Genomic DNA, 22074 nt, shown 5'->3' on the forward strand with positions numbered 1-22074 from the left:
GGTACGCTTCCGCTCTATTATTATAGAAATATTGGGAACTGTTTTGATTGAAGAATTTAATGCATGTGATTTATTACTCTTTATTGTGAATCTCTAAATCATAAATTCTAACAACCACTACATATAAAATAGAAACTATGAGTCAATAAATAAACATCATGTGATGGAAGTCTTATGCCCTACAGACAAGATATGTGAACATAATAGAAGAAGGAAGAGAAGAAAAAGAAGAAAATTAAGGAGGTGTCTCATGAGTGGTCTTTGGTGAACAAAGAAAACAGATATGTACATATTATCTTTCTAATTTCAACCATATTTCAATCCATAACCAATATATATATGGTACAGAGCGGAATTTCTAACTGCATATTAGATATTAAAAGGACATACAACACCAAATAGTTTAAAATTTGATTCCAAAACAACAAGGTCAACATCCTGATTTGCATTCACTGAACATTAAAATAAAATAGCATAATTTGACAGAATGGGACACACTCATACACTTTTACTTTGCATATATCACCAGAAGGATTGTAGAAAGATTGGCCAATCAATATGTTCATGGATAACAATCCATTATAAAATTAGACAAATTAGTCTATACATCATAAGTTAACCACCAGAAATCAATCTCAAATTGATTCATACAAGTAATCAAAAACCCCTTATAAACTATACAATCGTAGCGTAGTGTTAGTAATAAATTTTAAACAATAGAAGATAGTGCATACAACATCATTTTAACACAGATCACACAACCCAACAACAGTGCAACTAACTGCATTTTGATGTAGCAGTTTCATTCAAAATAGCAAGCAACCAGAAAAACAACCCAGACATTGTGATAAATAACACAACATGTGATTCCAGTACTTAAATAGTTAGTCTTACTCAAAGTAGAGAATATCCTATCAAAACATGACATTTCAGTACTTACATATATCACCAAGAACCAAACCAGCCATCGAAGTAGGCGAAATTAAAATACTGATATATATATATATATATATATATATATATATATATATATATATATATATATACTTACTTACTTTCAGTGCTATTCATTTCTTGGACTGCCATCAAACAAAGAACATTTATTGAACTATAACCACATCCAATTATCAAATTTCACATGATTAACAATATCAATTTGAATTTTTTGTTCTTTGGCAAGCAATTTAAGTTTGTTACACAGGTGTAGCAGTGGGGAAGGTTCTGACTTGGTTGATAAAGAAGGTGAAATGGTGTTGTTTCTAATGACGACATTGTGGCTCCGAGACATGAAGAACTAGAGGAGGTATTTGTTGCAAAAGTTTTCACTTCAAAAATACCAAGAATAACAACATCATTAACAAACTCACAAACAATTGAAAAGCTAACTCCAAGTCATTTGTATATTCCAATACGTGAAACACCCTTAAATGTGAGTCTAATAAATCTTTTTGAGTATTGGATGAGACTACTATGATTTTACACCTGCTTATTACTTTGTTTAGGTATTGGTAGACACACAACAGACTAGTGAATCGTGTCTGATGAAGCAGAAAAAACCACTTGGTGAAATTCCTAAGGTAAATGACAAACAAAAATACCATAAATTATTCTAAATTAACATGCATATCCACTTGCCATGAACGATAACCCTATTACTATATGTCATAGAGAAGTCAAGTCTGCAACTTATTACACCAGAGTTACATATCATTTCTTCATGCACAGAGTATCATCCAAAATGGTGTTAAGAAACTCAATGCTTTGCAACTACTGTGGCTTGATGCTAACGTCTTTTTTGTTATATTTTCTTCTTATTCCACCTAGGGTTAAATTAACAGCAGCCAAATTGAGGCACACATTGCTAAAGAAAGTGAAGGCCATCCTAAAATCATTCAAGACTTTGGGGCCAATGATATCATGAGTTTATTTGCACCAGGTTGTTTTGGGGAAAGAGGGTAAAGATAACCTAGTTGGAAAGACCCTTGCTGAGTTAGAAAAGTATCTGAAGATGTCTCTGAAGGATATAGTTAGCTTTGAGACTAATAGTCTTTGCCTTTTGTCTGCTCTTAATTTCCTACCCAACCTTCCTTTCAAAGATGTGAAAGTATCAGATGGACTCAAACATATTATAGACACTATGCACCAACACTTCGAAATCATTTTATGTTCCTTTAAGCAAGCTTTGCCACCACTGACAAGTTGGCAGAACTTGAACCTCATGCGAATGAGGTGACCATTAAAAAGAATTTGTATGATTCACTTCAACGGAAGGAAGTAGTTTTGAAGGAACAAATCATTAAGTTGAAGGAAGAAATAAGAGTTTGTGAGGTTGCCTTATCATCCCTGGAGGACGACAAAAATAAACGCATTTTGGAAACTGTAGAATACAAAACGGAGCTTCAAAATGCCAGGAAAGACGAATCTCAAATGTTGGAGGTGGCTCATAAATGGTCAATTCTGTGTAGTCAGTATGAGCTCAATCGCATGGCTACTACAAATCCCTCGTGAGGGTTTTCCTTGTTCATTATTAATAAGGTTAATGTCTTCTGTTTTTTGTAGTGGTTTATGCTTCAATAAGGTAGCTTGGTCCTAAATTAACTTAATGTGAATCCAACCATCAACCAGTACCACTCATTTTCCAAAGTTCACTAGGTTACAACTGCTACAACACACAATTTTATCATATTTCAATCCACATGCAAACCACAAATAAAGGATGACTACTCATACAGTCCACTAGAATTCAAATATCATATCACAATTACATGAAAATTTCTTTCTATTAAAACAAACAAGACATAACTATGAGCACATACATTTATATCCATAGACATTTGAATTTATCAACCATAGAACTAATAATTTACTATATTTTTTATATCAGAGGAGCACTTGGAGCGGTCTTCTAATATTGTCCTATATCAATTCATGAATGTTTGTTTCTTTTTGCCTCAAACATATTTAGGACATGATTGTATAACCGTGGTACCTGAAGGTGGTCTTGCTAGGGAAATGTGTATGCCAGGATCAACCACAATTTCCAATGTGGCAAAATCTTATGTGCTTTCTATGCCTAAAGACCCTCATATAATGACTGCAGGTCTTAATGGTCAGACTAGTTCATCAAAGCGCACACAATATAACACAATATAATTCATCAGACTAACACAATATAACATATTATAAAACATGTATTAAACCACATCATTTCCAGTAACATCCAAGACATACAACAAAAATTGTACTAAAATAGATAGTCATCATGAGAAGGCAATTCCCAGTTTCAATAATATCCAATAAACACAAACCCAACTCTAACGAATTAATACTTACCAGGTACAAAAGGCAATTGGACCTCGAGCTTATCTCTTCCAATGGGAACAAACCAACCTAGGGTTTCAAAAGTCCAGATTTTCAACCTCCAAAGAATGAAGAACAATAATAGGTCAATGTAACATTGTATAATTCAAGAAAATGAAGGAAGTTTGGATTACCTACCAGATGAAGGTCTCAGCAAACCACGGAGGCTAAACGATAGTGTTTGCTGAACCAGATTGTTCGGGCAACGACGCACAACCACAATTATTGAAAACGCTTCCAAGACCTTCACTGTGTTCGACAGAGGAGACTTCAATTTAGGGTTCGAGAGAGGTTCGAGTACGGGAACAACTCCGATTGGACTGAGGGAAAACGAAAGCTCCAATGCAACACTATGGGTTCGACTGAGGGAGAATGGTCGCATAGAAACACAGTTCCAGTAGCATAGACAAGAAGTCTCGACAAGGGAGAACAAAGCTCGACGAGGGAGAACAAGGCTCAACGAGGGAGAACGATGGGTTGACAACACAACAATGAGTGACAACACAATCAAAGAGGGAGAATCATTGGTGGAAGTGAGTGAGGGAGAATCATGGATTGGGCAAGCTACGGCTTGACAAGGACGAAAATATAGGGCTCGAGAAGGGGAGAAACTTTGGTCGAGGAAGGGAGGGAAAAAAATGACAGCAGTTTCTTCATCAAATATTGTATATTATTAACATGTATTATTTAATTATTAATTACCTCCATATCCGTATAGAACATTAGTGTGTAAATAGTTTTAACCGTTACATACGACCTTATATACGGATCTATCCTTGGCAAAGTTCCCGCCAACACGCGCCAATCTTACCCACTGATATTATATACGAATATTTCGTATGTAAAATTTTTTCTCAATTATATACGGATTTTCCGTATGTAATGTCATTTTATAGATCCGTATATAACATCCTTGTTACATACGGATAAAAATCTGTATATAATGATCTATATATAATTGCCATTTTTCTTGTAGCGATAACAAACACAAATAATCGATTATCACTTATGATAATAGATTATTTCTAGGAGTTGGGAGATGTCTTTTCAGTTTCTGACCTTGAGCTTATAAATAGGTTTTTGCACAACTCTTAGAAAGGAACTTTTCAATTGAGAGTATTAGAGTTTTGTGCCTAAGGGAAGCTCTCTGTGAGTGAAAAAGATCTATGCCATTTTGAGGATACAGTTTGTCTAAGGAAGTTCTCAAAGTGATAGAGTGCTTTTGCCAAGTCTTGTGAATAGGAGAAGCTCACACTTTGTGTAACAAAGGTCAGAGCGATTCTCTTCAAGTTGGCATAGCTATTTCTTTTGGTTCATGCGTCGAAGGAAGCTCTTCCGATTCGTTTGTCGAAGGAAGGTGTTTTCTATTCTTTTCTCATTTCATTATCTTGTAAGATGTACAACTATATTTTTAGTAAAAAACGTTAATCACTCTTTATAGTGATTAACAACTGGACTTAGAATATTTTGATTTGAACCAATATAAAAATCATGTGTGTGAATTTTTCTACTCCTTACACTCTTTATATTCTATACACATCAATTGTTTGTTAAAACGTTTATAAGAAAATTAAAGGAACCAATTTTTAAATTGACCGAACAAGCTCTTCGTTTTTTAACAATATGTATTGTACTCTGTTTTAAAATTTTTGCTACGTGACTCGATGATACCGGTTGTCTAACCAACAATTGGTATTAGAGCTTGCTTTGATAGTTTTTCAAATTTTTTCGAAAATGGGCGACCGTAACCAAATGTATGATGAGGGTGCTTCTATTGATAGACCTCCTTTGTTTATGGGGGGAAATTATGCTTTTTGGAATATAAGAATGCAAATTTTTTTGGAGTTTATTAATAAGGGTATCTGGGAAGCAGTACAAAATGGTCCTTATATTCTTAAAAATATTGTTGATGGTGTGGAAGTTGAAAAACCTTATTTTAATTGGACTGTTGAGGAAAGTAGAAGAGCCCAATTTGATATTAAGGCTCACAATACAATATCCTTTGCTTTGGTATTAGATGAATTTTACAAGATTTGAGTGTGCAAAACAACTCAGGAGATGTGGGAAGCTCTTCAAGTAACCCATGAAGGAATCGACGATGTGAAGCGTGCTAGGAAGAACACCCTGATACAAAAGTATGAGATGTTCAGGATGCAACAGGGTGAAACCATAGCTGATGTGTGTTGACTCTCTGGCAAGTGTACCAGATCGTTTTAAGTAATATAATTGGTAAACCCAATATCATTCTTCCCGAGAGACTCGAAAGGCCTTATCGTTCGTACAAATTGAAATTGTAAGACTTGTAAAGAAAATTAATTGGTGGGAATGCAAAAACACAAAATAAATATGCAATGCCTTTGATTCAGTTGACGAGAAAAAGACTATGGTTGAATGGAGTTGTTGGGGGTTTACAATTTCATCTTATTCGCTCTTTCTTATCTAATCCTCTTGTTTAATTTGCTTTGTTATCTAATTGTCATGCAAACTTTCTTGGCCTACTCTTAACCCGATCCCTCGGCGAAAAGAGCCTATTACTAATTATTGGCTTGCTATCCCTAGCCTCCCCTAGTAATTAATAATGCGTTAAGAACAGAAGCAAAAACAATTGATCATCCTACCCCCTATCCCTAGGTGGTATTGCTTAATCAAGGAATTTCTCACCAGTTCATGACAGTACCGTACGTTCCCGTATCAATAAAGACAAACAACAGCTATCGAATGAGTTAAAGGATAAAAGCTTTAACCGCAAATGAGAACCCAAGAATTGATAATCAAAGCATACGACAAGCATAAAAATAAACAAGAGTTTCAATAAAAGAGAGTTTCAAAAGATTACATTGTTTCCCCTAACAACAAAAGGGTTTAGTTCACCATTGTCATGGTGAACTTAGATGAAAAATGATGGAAGAATGGAAAAGCAAACCCTAGAATGGATGAAAAGGAGCCTAAGCATCCAAGATTTCTTCTCCAAGGAGTGAAAATTAGGTCTGGCCGCCCTCTTTTATCAAAAGAATGACTCTCAAATCGCAATAGGGCTATTTATAGCTGAGGAGCGTCACTAAAAACATGCCCAACCCCAACAGACAACCACCCGACATCACACTTATGCCGCCCAACGGTTTGCCCATAGCCGCGCCACCGCTCGACGGTTTGCCTTTTACCACAAAACCGCCCATCTTCGTCGCCTGGGTGTCAGACAGTGGCTTCTCCTCGCAATTGGTCGTCCAACGGTTGATTTTGGCATTGGGCGGTTCCTAGACTCTTCTTCTCTTCATTTTTCTTCTTCCTTCTTGAGTCTAAGACCTTCATCTTCCATCCTATTCTTCATTTTCATCAAAGATGCTACAAAACAATGCAAAACAAGCATAATATCGTTAAAAACAGCTTTTGACTCTCAACTAACTCAATTTATGTGTTTTGCTTGATTCTAAGCTCGTTCTAAGTCTTAAAGGGTATAATTTGGTCTTAATTGACATATGAAAATAACTGTTTTTCATTCGTTATCACAACCCCAAACTTAGAACTTTGCTTGTCCTCAAGCAAACAAAATAAAACAGCAAAAAAAACAAAGCTTGGCTTTCTACTATTTAATCCAATGGTTCAACACTCCTAAGGTACATGACAAGAACTACTCAATTTCAGACCTTCAGTGAAATCAAATCAAGATGCATGAATGCTTTCAATTCAATTCAGTTCACATATTTCTCAACAGATGTTACACTTTATGAATGACCAATCCACTAAGCAAAAATGTAAGCATGAAATTTAGCAATTCTCACCAAGCAAGTGTTTCACTCAATCACTCGAGTGTTTTATGGTGACACTCCAACTCTCTATTATTCACAAGTCACATGAAACAACATTGCCATTCATCTAAGAGAATCAAAATCTTTACATGCAAGTGCCATCACAAGAACTTTTCCAAGGCTTGTATTAAGGCTGGGCTAACAAGAAAAATTCGTTTTTCTGGAATGCAAAACCCTTGAGTTAAGAAAGAAATCATATTGTTCAAACTTTAAGCACAACTTCCTTTCTCACCAATCTCACCTATTCCCAACTTCTTCCCTTTTCTTTTACATTGAGCTCGTTTCCATGCTTTTCTTCTTTTCTTTTCTTTTTCTCATGCATTTTTCTTTCTCAACATTTGAGCTCAATGTTTTTCAATTGCCTTTCAATTTCCCCCATACAACCCCAAACTTGAACCTTTTCAACACATACAGTTAAGCTCCACCCAACTCAAGGTAAAGAATTTCAAATCAAGGGTTCTCGTCCTGTTTAAGGTTAAGGTTCAAAAAGGGTATAAAATTTCAAGCATTTTGGGTAAAAATTTTGGCTTAGAGAAGGGTTTTCAAAAATGGCCTTGATCATATGACATTCTCATGCAATTCAATCAATCATCAAGGTTAAGGCAATATCATTCATGCTTTCCTGTGGACAATACATACAACAATGAAAACTCTAGAGCTCAATACCTCACAAAACATGCTTTCTCACACAACATTCATCCATACACCCTACTTAGCATCATAAGCACAATCATAATTCATCACACAGTTGTTCCATGAATAACAACATGCAATACAACTCAGTTATCATCCACATCAAATCATCATTAAATAGACTTATCATGCAAATTAGTCAGTCAAACATCTTCAGAAAAGTATTCAAGCCAAGCATCCACACTGAAAATAAAAGTCAACCTATTCTAAGAATTTAAAATGCAAAAGTGAAAGAGAGAATCTAGGGTGCCTCCTAGTAGCGCTTGCTTAACGACACGAGCCTGACCCAAACCTCATGGATCCACCAACATCATTTCTGAGGCAAATTTTTCCACATCTCCTCCCAAATAATGTTTGAGCCTCTGGCCATTCACTATCCAGCTCCGTTGTTGATTATCATCATTTGAATGCTCTAACTCCACCGCTCCATTTTGGAAGACACGCTTTATCACAAAAGGTCCTGACCATTTTGATTTCAACTTCCCGGGAAACAGCTTTAGCCGGGAGTTAAATAATAACACCAACTCCCCTGGATGGAAAGTTCTCTTGATCAGCTTCTTGTCATGATAAAATTTTACCTTGTCCTTGTAATTCCTAGATGAATCATATGCATGCAACTGCATTTCTTCAAGTTCAAGCAATTGATTTCTTCGTTTGCTTTGAGTTTCATTAGGATCAAAGTTTAAAAATTTCAAAGCCCACAAGGCTTTATGCTCCATCTCAACTTGCAAGTGGCATGCTTTTCCATAAACCAACTGAAAAGGCGATAACCCCATAGAAGTTTTCATGGCAGTTCTATATGCCCAAAGAGCATCATCTAGTTTTTGTGGCCAATCTTTTCTTGAAAAAGTGACAGTCTTTTCCAAAATTCTTTTGATCTCCCGGTTAGAAACTTCAGCTTGGCCATTTGTTTGTGGATGATAAGGTGCAGCCACCTTATGTTTTACCCTATAATGTTTAAGCACCTTAGCTAGCTGAGCATTACAAAAGTGAGATCCCCCATCACTGATGAGTACCCTGGGAGTTCCAAAACATGAAAAGATTTGCCTTTTTAGGAATCTGATCACAGTACTCGAATCATTCTTGGGACAAGCTAGAGCTTCAACCCATTTGCTCACATAATCAACAACTACCAAAATATACTCATTATTGAATGATGGAGGAAAGGGTCCAACAAAATCAATACCCCAAAAATCAAAAATTTCAACTTCCAAAATGCCTTGCAGCGACATCTCATGTCTCCTTGAGATAGCCCCTGTCCTTTGACATTTGTCACAGCTCCGAGCATGATTTTGGGCATCTTTGAACAAAGTTGGCCAATAAAATCCTGCTTGCAGCACTTTTGCAGTTGTGCGCTCGCCATGATAATGACCCGCATAAGGAGAATTATGACAATGCCACAAAATTTTCTCTGCTTCTTCCTTTGTTACACATATCCTCAGAATATTATCTGCTCCTATCTTGAACAAATACGGATTATCCCAAATGAATTGTTTGGCATAATGTAAAAACTTCTTTTTCCGTTGCCAATTAAATTCTTCAAGAATAACACCTGCAGCTTTAAAGTTAGCCAAATTAGCAAACCATGGCCTTTGCTGAATATATAAAAGAGTTTCATCTGAAAACGACTCCCAGATTTCTTTCTCCTTGCTTGTTACCTCCTCATTGACCAACCGAAATAAATGATCAGCAATTAGATTTTCACTTCCCTTTTTGTCACGAATGTCTATGTCAAATTCTTGTGACAACAACATCCATCTAATCAGCCATGGCTCTGAATCTGGTTTTGTCAATAAATACTTTATAACTTCATGATCCGTATAAATAATCACCTTAGATCCAATGAAATAGGATCTAAATTTCTCCAACGCATAAACTATAGCTAAAAATTCTTTTTCTGTAGTAGCATAATTCAGTTGGGCTTCATTCAAAACTTTACTAGCATAGTAAATGGCATGGAATACCTTTTCAATTCTTTGTCCCAACACGGCACCTATGGCATAGTCATTAGCATCACACATCAGTTCGAACTCTTTATTCCAGTCTGGAGCTACAATCACTGGAGTAGAAATCAATCTTTTCTTCAGAGTATTAAAAGCTTGCAAACATTCATGACTCATTACAAATGGTGTCTCTTTAGGAAGCAAATTACTTAGAGGCTTAGCGATCTTTGAGAAATCCTTGATAAATCTTCGATACAACCTAGCATGACCAAGGAAACTTCGAATTCCTTTCACATTTGTTGGTGGCGGGAGTTTTTCGATAACCTCCACTTTTGCCTTATCCACTTCAATTCCCCTGGCTGAAATCTTGTGCCCCAACACAATTCCTTCTGTAACCATAAAATGACATTTTTCCCAATTCAGAACAAGATTTGTTTGAACACATCATTTAAGAACAACATCCAGGTTGGTCAAACATCTTTGACAAGAATCCCCAAAAACTGAAAAGCCATCCATGAAGACTTCTATGTTTTTCGCCGTGAAATCTCCAAAGATTGCTTGCATACACCTCTGAAATGTGGCTAGGGCATTACATAACCCAAATGACCCTTTCATCAGAGACTCCATTTATCTTCACGGTATTGCAGATTTCACTAAAAGTGGTTAAATGATCATAGGGATTCTCATTTAACAACCCGTAAAATTGGTTGCTCTGGACTAGCTGGATGAATGCAGGGTTCATCACCATGTTTGTTGCATTATCTGCTGGCAAAGCTATGCTGTTAAAATGCAAAGGACACACCGTGTTTGATGCGTTCCCCAATGTGCGTCTTGGAGGAGGTTGGTCCGCCATCTCCTCAATGTCCTGTGCAGAGGTCTCAAGTGAAGAGTGCAAAAGTTCTTTAGGAGAAGGAAAGTTTTCACGTGCAGGACGTATAACCTTCCTCCTTCTGCTGTCTAAAAGCCCTTCAAGAAGAGGTTGTTGGTCTTTTATGCTTCTAGTATGTATTGTTTCCTGCATACACAAGAAACAAATCCTAAAACCACTTTTACTGAAAATAAAACAAAATTAATTAAAACAGAATAAAAACAAATAATTACAAACAAGTCAAATTTCAGTCAATCCACACTACTTGAAAAAGTAAAACCTCGAGTCCCCGACAACGACGCCAACAACTTGTTGACTCTCTGGCAAGTGTACCAGATCGTTTCAAGTAATATAATTGGTAAACCCAATATCGTTCTTCCCAAGAGACTCGAAAGGCCTTATCGTTCGTGCAAATTGAAATCGTAAGACTTGTAAAGAAAATTAATTGGTGGGAATGCAAAAACACAAAACAAACATGCAATGTGTTTGATTCAGTTGACGAGAAAAAGACTATGGTTGAATGGAGTTGTTGGGGGTTTACAATTTCATCTTATTCGCTCTCTCTTATCTAATCCTCTTGTTTAATTTTCTTTGTTATCTAATTGTCATGCAAACTTTCTTGGCCTATCCTTAACCCGATCCCTCGGCGAAAAGAGCCTATTACTAATTACTGGCTTGCTATCCCTAGCCTCCCCTAGTAATTAATAACGCGTTAAGAACAGAAGCAAAAACAATTGATCGTCCTACCCCCCTATCCNTAGGTGGTATTGCTTAATCAAGGAATTTCTCACCAGTTCATGACAGTACCATACGTTCCCGTATCAATAAAGACAAACAACAGTTATCAAATGAGTTAAACGATAAAAGCTTTAAGCTCAGATGAGAACCCAACAATTGATAATCAAAGCATACGACAAGCATATAAATAAACAAGAGTTTCAATAAAAAGAGAGTTTCAAAAGATTACATTGTTTCCCCCAACAACAAAAGGGTTTAGTTCACCATTGTCATGGTGAACTTAGATGAAAAATGATGGAAGAATGGAAAAGCAAACCCTAGAATGGATGAAAAGGANAGTTCACCATTGTCATGGTGAACTTAGATGAAAAATGATGGAAGAATGGAAAAGCAAACCCTAGAATGGATGAAAAGGAGCCTAAGCATCCAAGAGATCTTCTCCAAGAAATGAAAATTAGGTCTGGCCGCCTCTTTTGTCAAAAGAATGACTCTCAAATCGCAATAGGGTTATTTATAGCTGAGGAGCGTCACAGAAAATAGGCCCAAGCCCAGCAGACAACCGCCTGGCATCACACTTATGCCGCCCGGCGGTTTGCCCATAGGCGCGCCACCGCCCAGCTGTGGGTTCCACCACCCGACAGTTTGCCTTTTTCCGCAAAACCGCCCAGCGTCATTGTTAGCAAAATTATGAAGATGAAGTTTTGATGATGCCCAAATCAAGTCAAGATTTATCAAGATTCATGAAGATCCTTTGAAGACTTATTTTTGTTATGAAAAACTTTTGTAATAATTGTAGTTTAATTGTTTAGGACTTAGATTTGTAGTAGGTTTTGATTCTTGTACCTTTATACTTTGTTTTAATCGATTAATCCCTGATATAATCGATTAAAATCACTACAGAAGCCAGAACCCAATCATCTTTGGAATAATCGATTAAAACAAGTTTTAATCGATTAATCCTGAGAATAATTGATTAATACTAGCCGTTGGAGGTTTCTGATTTGAAAAACTAGTCGTTGTACTTATTTTAATTGATTAACACTAATATTAATCGATTAAATGCGTTAAATGGCCAGNTTCGTAGAATGGAAGAGTTTTTGCTTGAGTCTATTTATAGGCTCTCTTTATCCATCAACAACAACTCTTCCCTTGCGCTAAAACACTCATAACTCTTTGAGAAGTGTGTGCTCTTGCTCAGCTAAAGAAACTCTTGTCTGTGGTGCTGGTACATTGCAACTACGGTGACGGAGGAATAGCCGTTTCATCCTTGGTGCGTCTGAGGAGGTGTGTGGAAGAGGATCATCCTTCGTGAAGTATTCGGAGGAGGTGTGTGGAAGAGGATCATCCTTCGTGAAGTATTCGGAGGAGGTGTTTCATCCTTCGTGAAGTATTCGGAGGAGGTGTCTCATCCTTTGTGAAGATTCCAAGGAGGTGCAAGTTCATCTCTTGTGGTATCAAGAGAGGTGGTTTCTAAACTTTTACAAATTATTTTTCTTTGTGATTATTATTTGTAATTGTTTTGTGATAGTGGACTGTTTATCTCGGTTTGAGATAAGCGACTGGACGTAGGATTGGTAAGATCCAAACCAGTATAAAAATCATTTGTGCAAATTTCTCTCAACCTTACTCTTTTATTTATATTTATTATTTGCGTAGTAAGTGAAAATGAGACGAAATTAAAAGGCGCACGTTTGAATTAAAAACCCTCTTGGTTTGTTATTCCACGCTAACAATTCCGCTGCAGCCGATTCTAACAATCGCTTGGGTGTCAGACAATGGCTTCTCCTCGCAATTGGCTGCCCAGTGGTTGACTTTGGTGCTGGGAGGTTCCTAGACTCTTCTTCTCTTCATTTTTCTTCTTCCTTCTTGAGTCTAAGACCTTCATTTTCCATCCCATTCTTCATTTTCATGAAAGATGCTACAAAACAATGCAAAACAAGCATAATATCGCTAAAAACAGCTTTTGACTCTCAATTGACTCAATTTATGTGTTTTGCTTGATTCTAAGCTCGTTCTAAGTCTTAAAGGGTGTAATTTGGTCTTAATTGACATATGAAAATAACTATTTTTCAACCGTTATCAATGTGCAAAAATGTTTCACACATATCGTCAACCATCTTTTTGGTTTAGGTAAGAAATTTTACACTGATGAATTAAATGTTAAAATTCTGAAATCTTTGAACAGCACATGACAGCCAAAAGTTACTACGATAACTGAGTCTTAGGACTTGACGTCCATGCCTATAGCTGTGCTTTTTGGAAAGTTGAGAGAGCACAAGCTCAAGTTGAATAGACTGAGTGTTGAGGAAGTCCAAGGAAAGGAGAAAATGTTGGCTTTCAAAATTGAAAATTCCAAAGACAAGAGTTAAGAAAAGGATGAGGAATCTGAAGATGAAGACTAAGATGACAAAAATATGAGTCACATGATTAGGAAATTCAAGTTCATGAAATCTAAAGGTAAGGAAAAATTTAAAAATAATAAGAAGAAGCAACGATCTTCTTCAAATTACAAGTGTTATGGTTGCGGAGAAAAAGGACACGTAAATGCCGATTGTCCAAACAACAAGAAAAGTGAAGAAAGAAAGGAAAAAAGACTTCACAAAGAGAAGAAAAGAGCTTATATTGCTTGGGAGGATAAAGCATCAAGCACTTCTAGTTTAAGTGATTCTATTGAAGAAGCAAACTTATGTTTGACAGCTAATGTTGATGACACTGCAAGCAAAGTAAGTTGCTTTAGCCTTAACACTAGTGAATTTGATGTACGAAAAGCTTTTCTTGAATTGCTTGATGAATCTGAGAAATTAAATGTTGCTCATAAAAATTTGAAAAAGGAGTTTAAAGAATTGCAAATTAAATATGAGAAAGCATTAGATGAGGAAGTTATTTTAAGAAATAAAACCTACAATTTAGAAATGAAAGAAATTACAAATGTTAAACATCCTGTTGAATGCCTTTCATGCTTGATATTGATATTCTTGAAAATCTGCTTGAAGTTGCAACTAGAAATAATAATGTTGAAATGCCTATACCTGTTAAAAAGGTTTATAAAAACAAAATGGTTTTTAAAAGTAAGAACTAAATTAAAAGAACTCGTAGGGTATGGGTTGAAAAAGGAACTGTTTGTTATAGAAATTTAAATGTTAGCACATGTTTTTATTGCATGAAAAAGGGACATACTTCTAACAAATGTGGAATCAAACATTTTGATGTTCTTAATGGAAAATATGCTTGGATTCTTGTTATAAAGTAATTTGCCTCTAACCTCAAAGGACCCAAATGAGGTTAGGGGGACCAAAACTCTATTGTTTTGTTTTGCAGGTTAAATTTTCAAAAGGAAAAGAAAGTTCTACGGTATCCTGGTAATTTTGGCCCAAATTTGTGTTTTTCGGAAATTAACCTAAATAATCGATTACCAAGGGTAATAATTGATAAATAATCGATTACCAAGGGTAATAATCGATTATCTCGTCCTCAAAATTTGGATTTTGACAATTTGGTTTGCAAATAATCGATTATTTAAACTAATAATCGATTATCTTAAGTTGTAGCGTAAAAAAAGACTTTTTTTTATAATTTGTTTTAGGATTTTGTTTTTAAAAATGGATTATTACATTTAGGGGGAGTAACTTTAGTAAATTAAAAGGACTTAAATTCTTTTTAAATCACCTATTTTAGGGGGATCATAAAGTTTAGATGATTTTTTTATTGAGATCTTTTGTGATAATTTTGTGATAATTGGCTTTTATTTGAGGGAGAGATATATGCGTTTGTTAGATATCTTGTTTTTATCTCTATTATGGATTAATTACTCTTTTCCCCTTAGTTGTCAAATTAAGAACATAAAATATCACAAAACCTTCAACTCCCTGATTATCCTCCAACCCTCCTTTTTAAAGTTTGTTTGTATTTCTTAATTAGAGTTGAATTTTTGTTTTTCTTATATTCCATAAGGTATTTTGTTCATTCATGTTATTAAATTTGAATTTGAATTTTGTTTTAAAATGCATCAATTATTTTGTTAAGGGGAAGAAAAATTTGAGAGGGAGTCTTTCCACTTTTTACTTTTTGCTTATGATAAAAAAGGGGAAGAAAACTTCTAATTTAATTAGTGCAGTTATTACTAACATGTTTGTATGTTTATAAGTATGAAATTTGTGCAGGAAATTAGAAATGCTTTTAACAAGAAGATATTTTTTATCATCATCAAAAAGGGGGAGATTGTTACCAATAAGAAGCATTGGTATCTTGAAGCTACTGTGAAGTTTTGATGATGATAAAAGTTGAAGAATTGAAGACTTTAAGTGCATCTTTGTTAAACACATTTTGTAGAAACAAATGTATAAGATAAATTTTAATGATGTAAAAACTCTTAGAAGTTTTTGTATTTAGTGATTCATTGCGCAAATAATCGATTATCAAGGGATAATCGATTATCATGAGCCAGTTTAGAAAAGAGTTGCTCGCGTAAATAATTGATTATCACTGTTTGATTTAATATTGTCCAGGTCGCACAAATAATGGATTATCCCTCAGAGTAATCGATTATCACATTTTGAAAAGCCCATAACGGACACAAATAATCGATTATCACTTATGATAATAGATTATTTCTAGCAGTTGGGAGATGTCTTTTCAGTTTCTGACCATGAGCTTATAAATAGGTTTTTGCACAACTCTTAGAAAGGAACTTTTCAATTGAGAGTATTAGTGCTTTATGCTTAAGGGAAGCTCTATGTGAGTGAAAAAGATCTATGCCCTTTTGAGAATACAATTTGTCTGAGGTCTTGTGAAAAAGATCTATGCCATTTCTCAAAGTGATAAAGTGCTCTTGCCAAGTCTTGTGAATAGGAGAAGCTCGCACTTTGTGTGTCAAAGGTCAGAACGATTCTCTTCAAGTTGGCAGAGCTGTTGCTCCTGGTTCATGCATCGAAGGAAGCTTTTCCGGTTCGTTTGTCGAAGTAAGTTACTTGTTGCATTCTTCCGATTTGTTTGTCGAAGGAATGTGTTTTCTATTCTTTGCTCATTTCATTATCTTGTAATTTGTACAGCTATACTTTTAGTAAAAAATGTTAATCACTCTTTATAATGATTAACAACTGGATGTAGAATCTTTTGATTCGAACTAGTATAAAAATCCTATGTGTGAATTTTTCTACTTCCTACACTCTATATTCTCTGCACATTAACTGTTTTTTAAACGTTTATAAGAAAATTAAAGGAACCAATTTTTAAATTGACCGAACAAGCTCTTCGTTTTCTAACAATACTATCGTACTCTGTTCTATGTGAGGTAGATGATCATCCCAATTCTTTTGATTACCCCTTAACATTACCCATAATAAAGTATATATAGATCTAGTGACGACTTCGGTTTGCCCATTAGTTTGTGGTTGACATGTAGTAGAAACTAGGAGTTTAGTTCCTAACTTTGCCCATAAATTTTTCCAAAAGTAGCTAAGGAACTTAACATCTCTATCATATACTATAGTTTTAGGTATGCCATACAATCTTACTATTTCCTTAAAGAAAGTCGTGCTATATAGCTAACATCATCTACTTTGTGGCAAGGTATAAAGTGAGCCATTTTGCTAAATTAATCAAATACCACAAAGATGGAATCAAACCCCTTTTGAGTTCTTGGTAAGCCTAGGACAAAGTCCATACTAATATCCTCCCAAGGGGAACTAGCTATTGGAAGAGGAAGGTAAAATCCATGAGGCAAAATTTTAGATTTAGCTTGTAAGCAAGCTATACAACTACAACAATGCCCTTGGACGTCTACTCTTATGTGTGACCAATAAAATTTTCTTTTCAAAATATTTAGAGTTTTGTTAATTCCATGATGGCCCATGAGTCCTCCTCCATGACTTTCTTTAATAAGAAGCTTTCTAATGGATCCTTGGGGTATATAGAGTTTTCCATTGTAATATAAAGATACCCCTTAAACAGATAGAATCCATCAAATGGCTTCTTAAGACATGATACATAAGTGGATGCAAATGTTTGTTTAGTTTCATAGAGTTGTTTGATGTCATCAAATCCTAGTATTTGTGATCCTATGGTGACTAATAATGCATGATGTCTAGATAAAGCATCTGCAACAACAACAATACTCCCTTTTTTTTTTATGTTTGATGACATAGGGAAATTGCTCGAGGAATTCCACCTACTTTGCATGTTGCTTATTTAATTTTTCATGCCCTTTAAGATACTTGAGAGATTCGTGGTCAGTATTGATAATAAATTCACGAGAGACCAAATAATGCTCCCAAGTCTTCAATGCTCGAATAAGGGCATATAGCTCCTTATCATAGGTAGGATAGTTTAAAGTTGCTCCCTAAGTTTTTCGCTAAAGTAAGCAATGAGATGACCTTCTTGAATTAACACTACTCCTATCCCTACCCCAGATGCATCACATTCTAGCTGAAAAGCTCTGGAAAAATCAGGCAAGCGTAGAATGAATGCATATGTTAACTTATGCTTTAAGGTCTCCAAGGCTAAAACTTATTTTTCACCCCAAATGAATGGCAAATTTTTCTTGACAAGCTCATTGAGGATAGCAACAATAGTAGAGAAGTTTTCTACAAAACGTCTATAGAATCCAACTAGACCAAGGAAATGTCTTACTTCTCCCACTGTTTTTAACACAGGCCACTCTTGGATAGCCTTGATCTTTTCAGGATCAACATGGACACCGTCTTTCCCAACTTTGAATCCCAAGAAAATTACACTTTCTTGACAAAATCATGCAACTCATACCCCTCACACCAATTCCAACCCTTTCACCTAACTTCTAACCCCTCTAATTCGTGATATATACCTATTTAAACTTGTCTAGACTAACTTTATCAATTATACAGTGATTCTAAAGTGATTTAGGCTTGATTTTAACTCCAAAACGTCAAGTTCTAAGACTTATGGACTTTAATTCAAATTTACCATTTCTAATGTGTTTAGTTCAATTTTATATGCCTAACAAGTCACAATTGACTTGTCTAAACTGCCCAAACAGACCCAATGCACTCAGTACCCCAAACTCTCAAAATCATTCTTTCACTTCCCATCCAACACCCAAACGATTTCTATTTGGTAAACTACTTATCTAATAATCATCACAGTAGAGACCTTACCTTCCCCCAATCCTCCTTACACCCCCAATTGGTCATCGGAGAGGAATCAGATGTCTGAACGCATCAGACTCACCTTCGGCGCTAGCACATATGACTAGTCACAACTGACTGGACCAGGCCAGGACTGCTCTATGATCAAGGATGTGCTAACTCAGGTTTTTAAGAATCCTTTATCCTACCAACAAAGTGTTCTCACAAACCTCATTCGACTTATCCGAGTTATCCACACTGCCCTATTATACCCTACTTCAAATGCCCAATCTCACTACCAACTTACTATAAACAAGACCTAAATAATACCCACCACCAAGTTCTCAATCTAAAACCAACTTCAACAGAATCACCTTTTTACAACCACTTCACTCAAGGCTCAATTCAGCAGAGACAACTTATACACATCAAATTCCACGTACATCAGTTTAAACGTGAAAGCACATACTATTTAAACACAATATCACAGTCTCAGTTATAACATCCAATAATATTAAAATTGTAGAATAGTTTCACAAGAATACACTAGTTCAACATTCAACATGCATATATTTTTATAAAATAAATTCATACAAAATAATTAGCTCCCCTTACCTGGAAAGCTTGACAGTACCACTTGCTAAGAGTGCCCTAAGACAGTACCCTCACAGCGGAGCACAACAACACCCTACAACTCACCAAACAGGCGATGGAAAACAACTCTTAGAGCTAGAATATAATAGAAATCAGAAAGGGAAGGTTCTAACTGCATGAAATTTGTAAAACCCCAAGCCCTAGTTTTTGAAAATAGCAGAGGAAACAGGAAAACCACAACCGGAAGGAGATTGAGAAAGTAATCGATTCAGAATGAAGCCCTCGACGTCAGGAGCGTTTAGATACCTTCAAACCAAAGATTGAACGGTTCAACAGAGTGGTATGTTAGAGAGAAGGCAGAGCAATGTTTAGGGAAAAGGTTTTTTTTTTTTTTTTAAAGAGAGAGTGGAAAATTAGCAAATGAAGAATCTGACTTTGAAAAAGCCCCTTCTAAGTTCATGTGCCCTTAGTCTAATGGGCCTGGCTACCTCCAAGTAGGGCCCAATAGCCCTTTCTTATTCAAGCCCTTACAAAAATGAACCTTGAAACCAAATGAAAGTTTATCTGAAGGCAACATGCACCTATATATCAGGAGACTTAAAACATAAAAGGCATTCAAGCGAATTAAAAGAAAACAATGCAAATGGAAAACGCTAAGCGGTTTAAGTGAAAGTACAAGTGACACTTTGAGCCCCTTGACACACTTTCACACTAAGAAGCGGAAACTAGACTATTACAATGTTCAAATGTGCATTTGGAATTACTTGAAAAGCATTTTTCCAAGCCACTTAAGTTGCAAAATGAAAATGCCAAATAAACTACAAAGGTTTTGTGATACAATGTTGGAAAACACTTGAAATGTTGCTTAATACAATGCAAATTTTAAAACTTTCATTTTTTCGCCATTTTGCAACACCAAACAGATGTGAAAAGTGTGTTTGTTGGTGATGAAATGTTGCTGGATTATGAAGGCAAACTGCAGCTTTGAGCTCAACTCTTGAAGCCAATTTAGCAAGCTCTCCACTTCCTAGTATGATAGCCTATTGGAGAAAGGTTTCTGCACCTTCGATACCTCACCAAAACTTCACAACACCACTGCCAAGCACTAAACCAGTCACAACAAACACAACTAGTGCACCATTTTTTTTTTATTTTCACGAAACAGATTTGAAAGACACAATTAGAAGCCAAACAAGTTGAATACAATTGAAATGAAGTATGAAACCAAAGGAAGGAAATGAAAGGAACCTATGAAAGGCACTAGAACAGATTAAAAAGCAAGAAAAATAAAAAAATAAAAAAAACGCAGATCAAAGTCAAGTGCATTGAAACTGTTTGATAATTTTGCAAATTGTTTGATGAAATTCCCCAAAGAAGTGCAAATTTTGAGATCTTTGAATTTTGGGGTCAAAACTGGATTGCTTGGTTTTCAATTGCTTTTTATGATTATTCTATACTTTTTTATCATATAATTCCGTTTGGAAACATGAAACAAGCTCTTGTCAACCCAAAATTGAAATTTAAAGAATTCAAATTTTCAAACAACACTTGAAATGCACATTACACCAGAAAATGGCTTTTAAAATGGTGGTTTTAAACCCAAAAATGCTTGGAAGTGATTTAGCAGCTCAAGTGATGTTTCAAACAACTTTATATCATCACTTTGAAGATTTGTAAACACTTAAACAGCAGAGAACAAACTACGAAGCTAAATCACTGGTCCACTTCCATTTTAAAGCAAATTTGATGGTTTAAAGGGTGATTTTGCATATAGGCTTAAAATTTACCAAATGAACAATGCACACAGCTTCCAAATGGCAAAATATACTTGCTCAAATGTTGGCAATGCATAGAAACAGCCAAACTCGTCAAATCATACTAGTTGTGGCAAAAAATGGAGCAAAAATGCACTCAAAATTGCATCAGTATTTAGAAATCAGTGGAAACAATGTTGAATGGAAGTTGCAACATCTCAAAGAGATCCTAACACATTAGATCTAATTGTAGAATATCATCTAGAGAATTTTGAATGACCTAAGACACATCAAAGATATCAATCACGATGAAAAAAATTGCATGAAATAATGGACAACACCTATTATAGGATTTTAAGCAACTCAACTATGTTTTTTTCAATTCAATGATGAATCTTAGTTGCTACAACTTCAGACATGTTTAATAACATCAAAGAAACTTGTCTCATGCTTTAGAAACAACAAATCTGGACAGAAACAGATTGTGCATGATTAAACCAGAAATGATTTTTTTACGTAGATTTTTGAAATAGAAACAACATTGGCAATGTTTTAGGTCATATGATCAAAGCTAGACATTGTCTCACTGCTTTATATTATCAATGTATGGCCATCAATGCACTGAACTCAATTAAAGGCAAAAACTAAAGCTAGAATAGAATCAAACACATGATGACAGAATTGAAAACTGCACATAAGGCACATGACTTGACAAAACTAGAAAATGAAAGTGAAAGCTAAACCGAACCCACACAAATGAATTTCACCGATAAAATGATTAACAAACACTAAGGAACATGGAAAACACACGAACAACAATAAAAAAATGTAAATTGAAGCAAAAACAGAAGTGAAAAAAAATGCAAAACAGTGAGCACAAGCACTGCACAACACAAACAAATATAAAACGAAGAGAAGAGCAACTTAGCTCTTGTAGAGAAGCGTGGACATGTTGGCTCTGACTACCAAATGATGGAAGCAGCTCCAAGCTTCATGCACAAGCAGCTCCACGAACCAGAAGTGACGCAGCGGATGGAAGGAAGACTGGAAACGAAGATGCACGCCAAGTGTTCGATGAATGGATTAGTGAAGGTTTGGTGAGTGTGTGAGGTTTCTCAAGATCAGAAAGCCTTCCGAGAGGGAAGGAAGCTAGAGCAGAAGGTATTGAATAAGCACAATAAGGTTTGAACTCTAAGAATAAGCCTAGAGTAAACTCAG

This window comes from Vigna radiata, chromosome 7, assembly GCF_000741045.1.
Source record: "Vigna radiata var. radiata cultivar VC1973A chromosome 7, Vradiata_ver6, whole genome shotgun sequence".
In the NCBI taxonomy this organism is placed as follows: domain Eukaryota; kingdom Viridiplantae; phylum Streptophyta; class Magnoliopsida; order Fabales; family Fabaceae; genus Vigna; species Vigna radiata.